At 43.9% G+C, this 11,420-nt stretch overlaps 1 protein-coding gene across 1 annotated transcript in view; it reads left to right on the top strand.

The window, feature by feature from the left end:
- Nucleotides 1–1,193: 1,193 nt before the first annotated feature.
- The window catches only part of PGAP2 (Post-GPI attachment to proteins 2), a 254,282-nt gene continuing 244,055 nt past the window's right edge, over nucleotides 1,194–11,420 (top strand). The window contains exon 1 of the mRNA XM_067104744.1: nucleotides 1,194–1,544. The gene's annotated coding sequence lies outside the window, so the exon portion shown is untranslated. The remainder of the gene's footprint in view (nucleotides 1,545–11,420) is intronic.

Genomic DNA, 11,420 nt, shown 5'->3' with positions numbered 1-11,420 from the left:
GTTAATATAAAAAAACTTTAAGATAATTCTCAGTTCGTTATCAAAAATAAATTCCAAATGTAATATTGCGCAGTTTCAACATATTGGTTGAATGTAGTGAATTAATTGGTGGTGTGTGACAATACAATTTTGGGCGACGTCACGCCCATACAATGCACGCACATATGCATACACGCCCATAGAGGGGCGTGCAGAAGGACGAACAACTGCCCGTTCATTTCCCCTCCCGATCTCTTGACCTCGACGGCGAGAGGTACACACAAGAACTAACAACGCCTTCAGCTATTACTATACAATACGTGGTGCAATACATTCACCAAAAGCAACTTCATATGTATATAAGAATAAATGAATTATTATTATAACTAAAACAGTAGGCTACGCTAGACTTCATGCTAGAATCATAGTAAAAATCAGGCAAAATAACGTAAGTGTCATTCTCAAATTAGATGTAGTTCTTTCATTCTTATTATAACACATACAATAGAGACGTGCATGTTTCTACAAAATACATAGGCATGCGAATATATTTGGATTTCACATGAATACAGATAGGCTACAAATGCAGTAACATAGTTCTTGTCTGTCGATTACCTGACAGAAGGCGATTCACAACGAAAAATCAAATCAATAATTCCTTGTGAGACAGACGATCCTAATAACTCTACAGTAAGAGATAGATCGCATGGAAACAAGTGAATACACAATAAAACACTAGAAAAAAATGGTTGTGAGAAGAATTTCTCACAAAAATTGAATCGATTAAAGTAAAATCAATTTAAAAAATTGATAAAAGATTGGGACAAAAAGTATGGAAAAGAGAAATATATGAAAATTAACGCAAAATAACGCCGAAAAAAACTAAGCTTGCCTGCAGAGGTACACGGTACATGCTAGAGCTATGGAGACGCCAAATGGTGTTTTTGTGAAGAAGGTATTTGAAAACCTGGAACATTTCTTTATTGCCCAGCATGCAACAGTGTTAGGAACAGCTTTGTGTTTGTGCAGCAGCCTCACGAGAAAGATGAAGAGGGACTAATAGGTAACATCTTACTATTCACAGATGTGTCTAGAGAGACAACTTGAAAGATGAAAAATGATAAAAAAAAATGTGGTGCCTTTCAGAAAAATAACAAGCACAGCCAAAGACAAAATAAATGAGTCATTGAGCTGTTTCAGAGGCTTCGTGCCTAATACTACTACTACTACTGCTGTTGCTCTTACTACTGCTGTTGCTGTTGCTGTTGTTGTTTCTACTGCTGCTGCTGTTACTGCTACTACTTCCTATTCTTCTTCTTTTAGTTTTATTAACTACCTCCCTCCCCCAACCGTAACCTGAGCGATCTGGTAATGGTACGTGTTGTGAGTGTGAAAGTGCAGTGAGGAACGTCCTCCATTCGAATAACAACTTGAGGAGGAGGAGGAGGAGATTTTCGACAGTCGAGCAGAGAGAGAGAGATGGAAGCCTCACAAGCGCCGTAGATCCGTGTGCGCCTCAATTCGCGAAGGAGACGTTGCACATCTGATTGCAGGAGCGAGGCAGAGTAAGTCAAGTTACCGCACCCACCATTGATAGAGGCCACTGCAAGCCTAGTAGGTATTTCAGAGGGAATATGACCCGCATACCTTTACCTAACCTAACCTCGAATACGACGTCGTAGGCTAACCTGGCTGGGGGTCTTCGCCCACCCAGGAGCCCCCTCAAGACATTCAAGACCCCATTTTGGCCTTTGTTTCGTGAGGACTTGATTTTCCCTTTAGTATTTTGGTAGCTTATTAACCCTTCAGGGACAGGCTAATTATGTATCATGCAACCCCCCAGACTGGGAAAACTTTAAGGTTGGCCAACTTCAGAAAAAAACCACATCAATGGAAAGCGGAAGATCTGCAAATGCACGTTGGTGTAAGGAAAGAATTTGAAAAACTTTTCCCCACCTTCCACGGGAAGTTGAAAGTGACTATTTACAACCCTCCTTTACAAAACACTCGTCAATTTTACCACGTTACACGTGTTTTTTCAAATAATTTATTTTATTTTATTTTGTAGAATTATAATTACAGCTCACACAGTATCATAACAGATAAGAAATAATATCAGTAACAAATTCAGAGCATATTTGTTGTAAAGTGTTTACGTAAATTTACAGAGGTCGGGAAATGCAGTAAGTTTTTCAATTTATACAAATGTTTTTTCTAATGTTTCTTTGCCAAATTAAAATTATAACTGGCATCATATCGTTAAAGATGAGAACTAAATCCAGCAGCAATCCCTGGGTGTATTTATGAGCAAATCATGGAGAGAAAGGAGTAAGACATTCCCCTTCAAGGCAAGAACAATACTAAATTCCGTGGGATGCCCACCACGGAGCTGAGCTGAGTTCTTTACTTGCCACAATTCATTTATGGGCCATTGAAGTACTGGAAACTCTTTCCCGCTCAATACAGCCAAATTGTATGGCACGTAATATTAATACTCCTCAGAGGGGATCCGTCCACCACCCAAAATCTGTTTGTTCTGACACGATATACAAACCATTGGTCCATTACATTTTAGGAATTACTTTCAGCGCAGCTGGAAACAGCTGTTGAACTTTTGAACAAGGTGGTTAGGCAGTTAACTACTGTCCGGCAGGCGGGAGTACTGCCTGCCCGGATGTAAACATTCCAATTTGCTTTCGGCCGTCGTGCGCTGCAGACGTGTTTCTCGCTATCTGCCCTGACCGCTGTTGAGCTGTTTGTTCCAACACAATATACAAACCATCAGTCCTTTACATTAGGAATTACTTACGGTGAAGCTGGACATGGCCGTTAAACTCTTGAACAAGGTGGTTAGGCAGTAACTACCACCAGGTAGGCGGTAATACCCGCCTGCCCGGATGTAAACATTCCAGTTGTTCCGACATGATATACAAACTGTTGGTCCTTTACATTAGGTTTGTTCCGACATGATATACAGTAAACCCCCCGTATTCGCGTTCTCATGGTTCGTGGACTCACGCATTCGCGGGTTTCTCTGGAACATATCTAGCCATTTTTTGCAGAAAATTTGCCCACTCAAGGTATTTTTCAATGAGAAATATTCACTAATTACCGTATTTTCATATAATATTCATGAATAAATGCATTTTTTATGATAAAACTATTAAAATACTCAGGTATAAGCATTTTTACAGGATTTTTCTTGGTTTAAGCTATCAAAATGGGCAGTTCTAAGTGTTTTTAGACGGGTTTTAAGCATTCGCGGATATGACCTATTCGCGGGGGGTGTGTGGGACGCATCCCCCGCAAATACGGGGGGGTTCACGGTACAAACTGTCAGTCCTTTACTTTACGAATTACTTTCAGCGTAGGATGGAAACGGCCGTTAAACTCTTGAGCAAGGTGGTTAGGCAGTAACTACCGCCAAGTAGACGGGAATACCCACCTGCCCAGATATAAACATTCCAGTTTGCTTTCGGCCATTATGCGTTGCAGACGTAGTTTTGGATCTCTCTGCCTGACTGTCGTTAAGCTCTTATTATCCTGGTGGGATATTAATGTACTTTGTTTATATATTATGTGTTTGATATTTATTAATGCAAACCCACAATTTGTGATAACCTTGCATAAGCTGTCGTTTCCCTGCGTCTGTTTCTTGGGTATGACGGCCAAGGGCGTATTAGAGAAGTGTAACCAAGTGGTAATGCTTCTCTTCCAGTAGCCCTTTATTTAGATACCGAAGACGTTTCCCTGTGCATTCGGAGATATTAGATTGGGACATAATATCTTCACTCCCCTACATTGATCGGACGCAATATTTCGCTTCCCATCATGGGCTCCTGCCCTCCATGTACAAAGGGCATCACTACTTCCTTCCTACTTGTGCTGGGTGTTGTTTTCACTGCCTGCGCTTAGAGTGCGGTGGGGGGGAGGTTGCGGGCGTCGTCGGTATATGCTCCCCTTCCACAGCACCCTTGGTGGCCTCCCCTCCGTCCTTCTCTCTTCTCGTAGGTTCTTCCTTATCTCTCCTTCAGTAGAGATCTCTCTCTCCTTCGCCCTCTGAAGACTGTGGAGGGGGGTTGCGGGCTGTCAAGCAACCTCTTCTAGGGTACCTCCTCTCACTGTGTAGGGCAGTTCCCCTCTTAGCGAGAGGAGTCTCCCTCTACTAATCATCTTTGCTTTTTCTTTCGGGTTGACAGTGAGCATCACGGACACAGCAGTAGTTGGCTGGATATCTCGGGATATCTTGCATGATGGAGTCCCGACGTTCATTCATTGTTGCTTTGGGACCGACCACAGTACCTGGTTGGAATGACAGTTCCATGTCGGGATCGTTCCGACACTATTCCCAGCCATGTGGATCGATCGCTGTCATTGCTGGCCTTCATGTATGTTGTGGCACTGCCTCTGGCATATCTGTGGTCCATCTGCTCCTACTGTTTCCTTTTTTATGCTCTTGTTAACTGGACGACAGTCTGTGGGCAGCTCTTCCTGGTCTCCTGCCGCAGCCGCCCTGATCGTTCCTGTCGCTGCTGGTGACTTTCATGTGACGTTCCTGGCCGTTGCTGTAGCTCCTGTCTTCCAAACCACTTCCATAGCTCCTGCATCGGCTGTCCTGATCGTGCCTGCTGCTTCTCCTGGTGGTCGTGCCCTGGGCCACTTCCGTTGTGTTCCTGCCTAGCTGCCCTGGAAGTTACAATGTTTCATGTCCACCATCCTGTAGAAGATGTCAGAGTGAAGGTGAAGGAAATCGCCCTGTAGAGTAGCTGCCGTCTTCTTCATCTTATCTTTGATTTCGTCTTCTGCTGCCCCTTCCCTTCGCCTCCTGAGATCCAAGGAGGTCCCGGGAATTGGACAGACCTCTGTCGGCGGAAGGAGAGGAAGGCTGCTTCTTCCTCTTGATGCCCTTGGGCGTCGAGGGACTGCCTCCTTCCAAGGAGGCAGTGGGTCTCTCGTTGGCTCTTCCCAACCTTTGGGTTAGGAAACCGGTTCGCATACCCCTGGGTTCTGTGTTTCTGGAGCCGCAGGCACACAGACCTTGGTTTGCGATCCCGTTCCCAGTCCTAGAGGTTCTGCTTCTAAGACAGGGGCTGCTTGGCGCTCATGCCGAGATTCTTTGAATATCGAGTTTCTGGAGAGGGAGGTCAACCGGGATCGCCACTGGTAGCTAACATAACCTCCCCGAACCCCCCAAGAGGCGCGGCATGAGCCCCAAACCACGCCCCTGAGGCGACTACTCGGAGAGCGAAGCGGGTTGACTTCGGCAATAGTGGTCACATTTCTGAAGTTAACTTAGGCAGAGAAGGTTCTCCTCTTATCCCTCCCGCTGCTTACAACTGGTTTGCAGTTCTCACAAATTTGCTCCCAGCCCAGCATTCCCTCCCAAATTATGGAGAGAGCAAACTCTTACTTCCGTGGAGGTTCATCGGCTTAACGAAGATTCGAGGGAGGAGGATGTAGGCAACAACAAAAAACGTCCACTATCGACTGCAGGAAGTGATATACCTTCAAATTCTGACATTGTTAATATGTTACTCCAACAGAATCAAACTCTCATGCAAATTATTCCAGAAAGGGTAAGGTTTTAAATTTTGTTTACAACGAAAACGTCATGGAAAACAGCGGAATGGGACTCGTGGCGTCATCAATGCAAATGGCAGCCACATACAGTAAGTTGTTGTTATTTTGAAAGGTTCGAAGGCAGCCATTTACGAACATAGCGTAAGTAGCTTAAGCAATGCATGATTACAACTTTAAATAACAGGAGGAAACCAATTAAATGCTCTAGGGATAAAGAAACTTATTAGTAGGTATACAAAACTAAAGGGCTTGCCTGACACTCAAAAACCCATAGCTTAATAGTAACTAGTAGTAGGCTAGACCACAGGTAAGTTAGGCATGCAGGTTCACAATTCCACTTTCAACCTATCGACATTAGCCTAGGCACTGGGGCGATCTGCAAAGGACAACATATGAGGCAGGTCTAGATTATGTCAATAATAACAGAACTAAACCTAACATATTCCGTAAATAAGGTCCTGAATTAACCTAAGAGGGCTATTTGAGTCGTGAACCCCATTGCTTGACTTCAGCCTTCTAGGTCCGCTGCTGTCCATATTCATTAGACCTGTTGAACAAAAACTGAAATTAAATTATGGAAAATAAATCACTGATACAATAACACATTCATCTCGGCAGAAGTGGTTCACCTGCTAAGAAGAATGAGGGCCCCCACCTACTAAGCGCTCTAGGCGATCACCTGAGTTACCTGAAAGTGCAAATTTAAACCTCTTTTCCTCTTATAATAACGTGAAGATGAAAATGGTTGAGGATTTCAACCTTTCTTACCTTCCATAAACCCATTCCTTCATATATTTCCACAATTTCAAAAGCTGAACCATCTTTTCACAGAGAAGGAAAATTCTTTTGAACAACTCATTATTAGCTTTAACTTTCAGTGAAGGCCATAGTGATAATCTGGATAAATTCTTTGTTAGTAGTCAAAATAAGGAGTTCTCAGACTTTTTAAATTGATCAATACTCCAAAGTTGAATTTCTGGCCTGAAGGTAAGTTGTTTTGATGATAGCCACAAGAGGAAATTTTCTATGACATAGAAAATATTAAGATGAGTATTTCCGCCTTTCAAGGGCATGCAGCACTGGCACACATAGTATATCCCTCTAAAGTAAATGACATTTGAGTTCCTGTCCAAGATTATTATTGGTCCTCTGAGAAGGAACATAGACTTAGTAAAAAATTTAGTAAGGAATTTTAGAAGTAGAGCACTTCTAGATACCTCAAGGAAGAGATGAGAGATCTCATAATCAAAAAGCAGACATTAGAGAAATTTGGAATATAACTGAAGACCAAAAAACTGCCATTGCTGCCTACTTTTGTAAGGGTTCCCTCCTCAGAGGAGGGCAGCAAACTTCAGGGTAGGAGATTCAACTTTGGTGGCAGATTTCAGGGAAGAAGGTACAATTTCCCCAAAGGAGGGAGGGCCCAAAATAACTTTAGCTTTGGATTCAAGTCTCGGCCACTTAGAAGAGGTAATAGGCGAGGTGAGTTCAGGGGGGAGGAGATTCCAAAATGGACAAGCGAATAATTCAGGAGCCAAAGAAAAGAAAGACAAATAAATTTTTCTCCATCCAAGAAATTGAGCCATGCTCAGCACCAGTTTTTAATGCACCAGTGCACAATAAGCTTAACTCGGCACCAGACCAAGATGTTTACTCAGCTCCAGACCATGAGTTTTACTCCGCACCAGACCATGAGTTTTACTCTGCACCAGTTGATAACGAGTTTTACTCTGCACCAGTTGTTAATGAGCTTTGCTCAGCACCAGATAATAACGAGCTTTGCTCAGCACCAGACCACCGTGACATTGGGCCAAATGCTTTAAAGAAGGATGGAAGACAAGAGACCTTGCCACCTGGGCCCTCAAACTCAATGTGTAACTCCTCCCAGACCCCCCCAGAAAACAGGATAGGTAAGTCACTACAAATGAATATTAATAGTTGGAGAAAGCTTCCTAATGCCACTTTTGCTTGTAAAATTATCAGTGAAGGGGTGAGAATTCCATTTAATAATAAACTAAAAGCCCAGAGATCATTAAAAGGGTAGGTAAAAATAGATTTTATTCAGCTAACAAGCGGAAAAAATTTTGGAAACAGAATGTGATAGACTGTTAAAACTAGGAGTCATAGAACAGATCCCCAGAACTTCCTTTTACTACTCAATCACATATTCTATAAATTAAAACCAGACGGAACAGTCGACTAATCTTTGACATGAAGGTGCTTAACACCATGATAAGAAAACCTTCCTTTACCATGCTCAAGGCTAATACAATATTTCCCTATCTACATCTAAACTCTTGGGCCTGCAAACTAGACCTAAAAGATGCTTATTGGCACATTCCATTACATGCAAGTAGCCAGAAATTTCTAACCTTTAAACTAGGTAAAAGGAAGTTCAAATGGACTGTGGTACCCTTCGGACTAAAGACAGCGCCTTATATTTTTTCAAAGATAATGTACACGGTGATCAAGTACATTAGAACTACACATAACATCCTAATATGCAACTATCTTGATGACATTCTTATATTAGCAAAAGATTATCTCACATGTAAAAATCACATTCAGCTAGTCATTAGGATCTTATCAGACTTAGGATGGAATATCTCTTAAGGAAAATACTAGGCATTATAAAGGTTTACAACATACAGATAAATTCCATATGGATCAGGAGTAAGTAACACCATTGCAGACTCACTTTCCAGAGACCTGGGATCCATTCACAGAAACTTACCTCAGTGACAGTTTATTCACCTTAATATGTTCAGACTTCAATTTCACCCGGAAATAGATCTATTTTCAAATGGCTTCAACACAAAGTGCGAAAAGTTTTGTTCATCTGTTCCCAATCAGAAGCCATCAGCAATAATGCACTTGCGATTAGCTGGAAGGATCAACACCTCTCTACACCTTTCCACCAGGATTCTTACTACACAAAGTAGCCTTTAAAATCTATAAGGAATGCAATAATAACATGCTTTTATGTACCATATGGGGACAGAACCATGGATCCCATTAGTGAGGTCAGTCTCGAAGCAGCACAAACGATATACTGTGAAGATCAAAGACTACCAGATAGTTCTCAGGGATTGTATCTCACCCTCAGCAAAGCTCCAATCAACTTTGATTGCCTTCAAAATTTAAAGGACCAGCTCCCAAATGTCTTTCCTCCTGAGGTTTGCTCCAAAATTACTATCAGCTTGAGGACAGCTCCATGCACAAGTATGAAAACCTATATAATGTTTTTTAAGAGCTTCATTCACAAAAAAAGTATGGAAGGGACAACAAATTTCCCTGTTAGCAATTATTTTATTTTTCAATCACCTTATAGACAAGGGACTGTCTTACAACACCCTGAAGAGCTACAGAGCAGCTTTAGGTCCTATCTTGTCAGGATATTTCCCAGGTTACTGTCTTGCAGAAGACAAATATGTCAAAGCAATGATATGGGGGTTAATAGAAGGAAGCCTAGCAACACTCAACCAGTTCCCTGGCTGGGACCTAGACAAAGTAATCTCCTTCCTCAACACTACAAGGATGACTCTATCCTACTACTGACACAGAAAACCTTATTTTTAGTTGCCTTAGCTTGCCTCTAAGAGCAAATCAATTTAACAATCTCTGCATTTCCAGGAGCACCTTCACCCCAGAACACATTGTCTTACGGAACCACCCTTCCTCCATGGCCAAAAACCAAAAGAACAACTATACGCCAATAGAGATCAGCTTTAGGAAGCTTTCTAACAGACCAAAATATGTCCAGTCAGACAATTGAACTTTTATCTGGTATACACAAACAAAGTCTGTATGGAAAGAAACATAGACAGGAAAGACCACATATGGCTAGATGAACACTTCAAGATTATGACTTTACAAAAGATGAGACAACTTTTTAGGGAGTACATTTTCAGAGCCGACCCAAATGCAATGAAACAGTCTACTAATTTCCACTCAATAAGGGGTCAAGCTTCATCAAGACTTCTATATCAGGGTATATCTGTGCAAGAAATTATGTCCAGAATGAATTGGAGAAGCAACTCAGTCTTCAGCTCGTACTATGCTCTCCTCGGCTTGCAGGGGCTTTTAATGCAGTAGTTGCTGGACTTCATCTTCAAGCCCCCTGAAGCATCTGTCTAGCTACCAGTGGCGAGTCCGGAAGGTTGAAGCCTCCCTCTCCAGAACGGTAAGTTTACGTTTGTGAACGGAGGTTCTGGGTGGAGGATAAAGACCTTCCGGACTCAAAGTCTGGGTCACTCTCCAACCCTACCCCGTGAGCCGAGGGGAGACCACGTACCAGGAGGTTATATATACAAGAATATATACATACAATCACTACTTTTCCACAGAAAACAAACTAACTGCAGAATTTTCAATGTATATATCAACCGAAACAGCACAAGAAGATTGACCTTACTAGTAAAAAGACCTTTTTGATCAACAAATTTGCACCTTCACAGTAATTCCTTCATATCTTGAACAGCCTAAGGTAAGCTCAACCACTTCTGCGTTATTTTTGTTCTATTACAACTTCAAAAATGTGACCACTATTGCCGAGTCAACCCGCTCATCTCCGATAGCTCCGCCCAGGGGGCGTGGTTTGGGGCTCATGCCGCCTCTTGGGGGGAGTTCGGGGAGGGTTGTGTTAGCTACCAGTGGCGAGTCCGGAAGGTCTCGCCTCCCACTCCAGAACCTCCGTTCACAAGTAAACTTACCGATCCCGATCTGGTCTGGAGAGTACTCTTCCCAGCCCAGTTCAGGAGCAGTGCGAGAGGAAGGGCTGAGACACCCAGGTGTCTCGGCTCTTCCTGCCAGCACCACAAACGCTCCCCAAGTGCTTACCAGTGCTTGGTCGGGGTCCCAGTCTGGTGTGTCAATCCTATAGGTTCAAACACCAGAAGAAGCAGGGAAGAGATTCCCTTCGGGAGTCCTGCGGGACTTCTAAGGGACTGACTCTCTTCTTGGAGACAAGTTTCTCTCGTTGGCTTTTCCCGCCCTTGGGCGGGAACCAATTCGCATTCTCCTGTGGGGTCTGGCATTTCGGGGGCCACGAGAGCGGCTGCGCCCTCATTGCCAGTCTTGGAAGTCTGCGTCTAAGACTGGTTCCGTGCCTGGCTCTTTTCAATTCCTTCGGAAATTGAAAGCAGCCACTCCCGATTTTTAGGGGTCTCATGGGTCGCTCGAATTCTATGAATTATGAGCGCTCTCCTAACGAGAGGCACAGGACGAGAGACAGTGCCAAGACACCCAGGTGTCTGGGTGCCGAGACGCCAGGTGTCTCGATACTGCCCACCAGCTGCTTTGGTTGCTTGGCCTGGTTTCATTCTCTTGTCTTGAACCTTAGGGTTCGAGCATGCAGGATAGCAGACACAGAATTCCCCTTTGAACCTTTTTCTTGAGGAGCCTCGGCCTCAAAGGATTTTAGAGTTCGGGAAACTAGCAATAGGTCACGGCAGACGAGTTCCCCCTTGTCCAGTTCCGATTGTGTTCTTGCAATCGGCTCGGCTCAGCTCGGCCCCTGGTCGCGCTTGCGAAGCTGGCTCGGCTCGCTCAGCTTGCTCACCCTACCCAGCCCCTGGTTGCGCTTGCAAGACTGGCTCGGCTCGCCACGCCGCGCCTGCCTCCCAGTCCACCGCATGCCTCCTAGTCTGGATCGCATTCGCTTGATCGGCTCGGTTCGGTGTGGCTTGGCTCGGCCCCACTCGGTTTTTTCCAAATCGGGTTCTCGGCTCTGTTCGAGTGAACTTTTTGCTTTTCCCACGGCACAAGTGCTCTTCTTCCCCCTGTCTGGTGGTAATCTCTTTCGGTTGATTATCGCTCACGGTCCGCCTCTCCTGCTGGTCTGACTGGCAGGACAGGTAGGG

The sequence above is a fragment of the Macrobrachium rosenbergii genome, chromosome 6 (genome assembly GCF_040412425.1).
Source record: "Macrobrachium rosenbergii isolate ZJJX-2024 chromosome 6, ASM4041242v1, whole genome shotgun sequence".
Lineage (NCBI taxonomy): Eukaryota > Metazoa > Arthropoda > Malacostraca > Decapoda > Palaemonidae > Macrobrachium > Macrobrachium rosenbergii.
The sequence above is the reverse complement of the archived record's forward strand: the minus strand, read 5'-3'. Positions and strand labels throughout refer to the sequence as shown.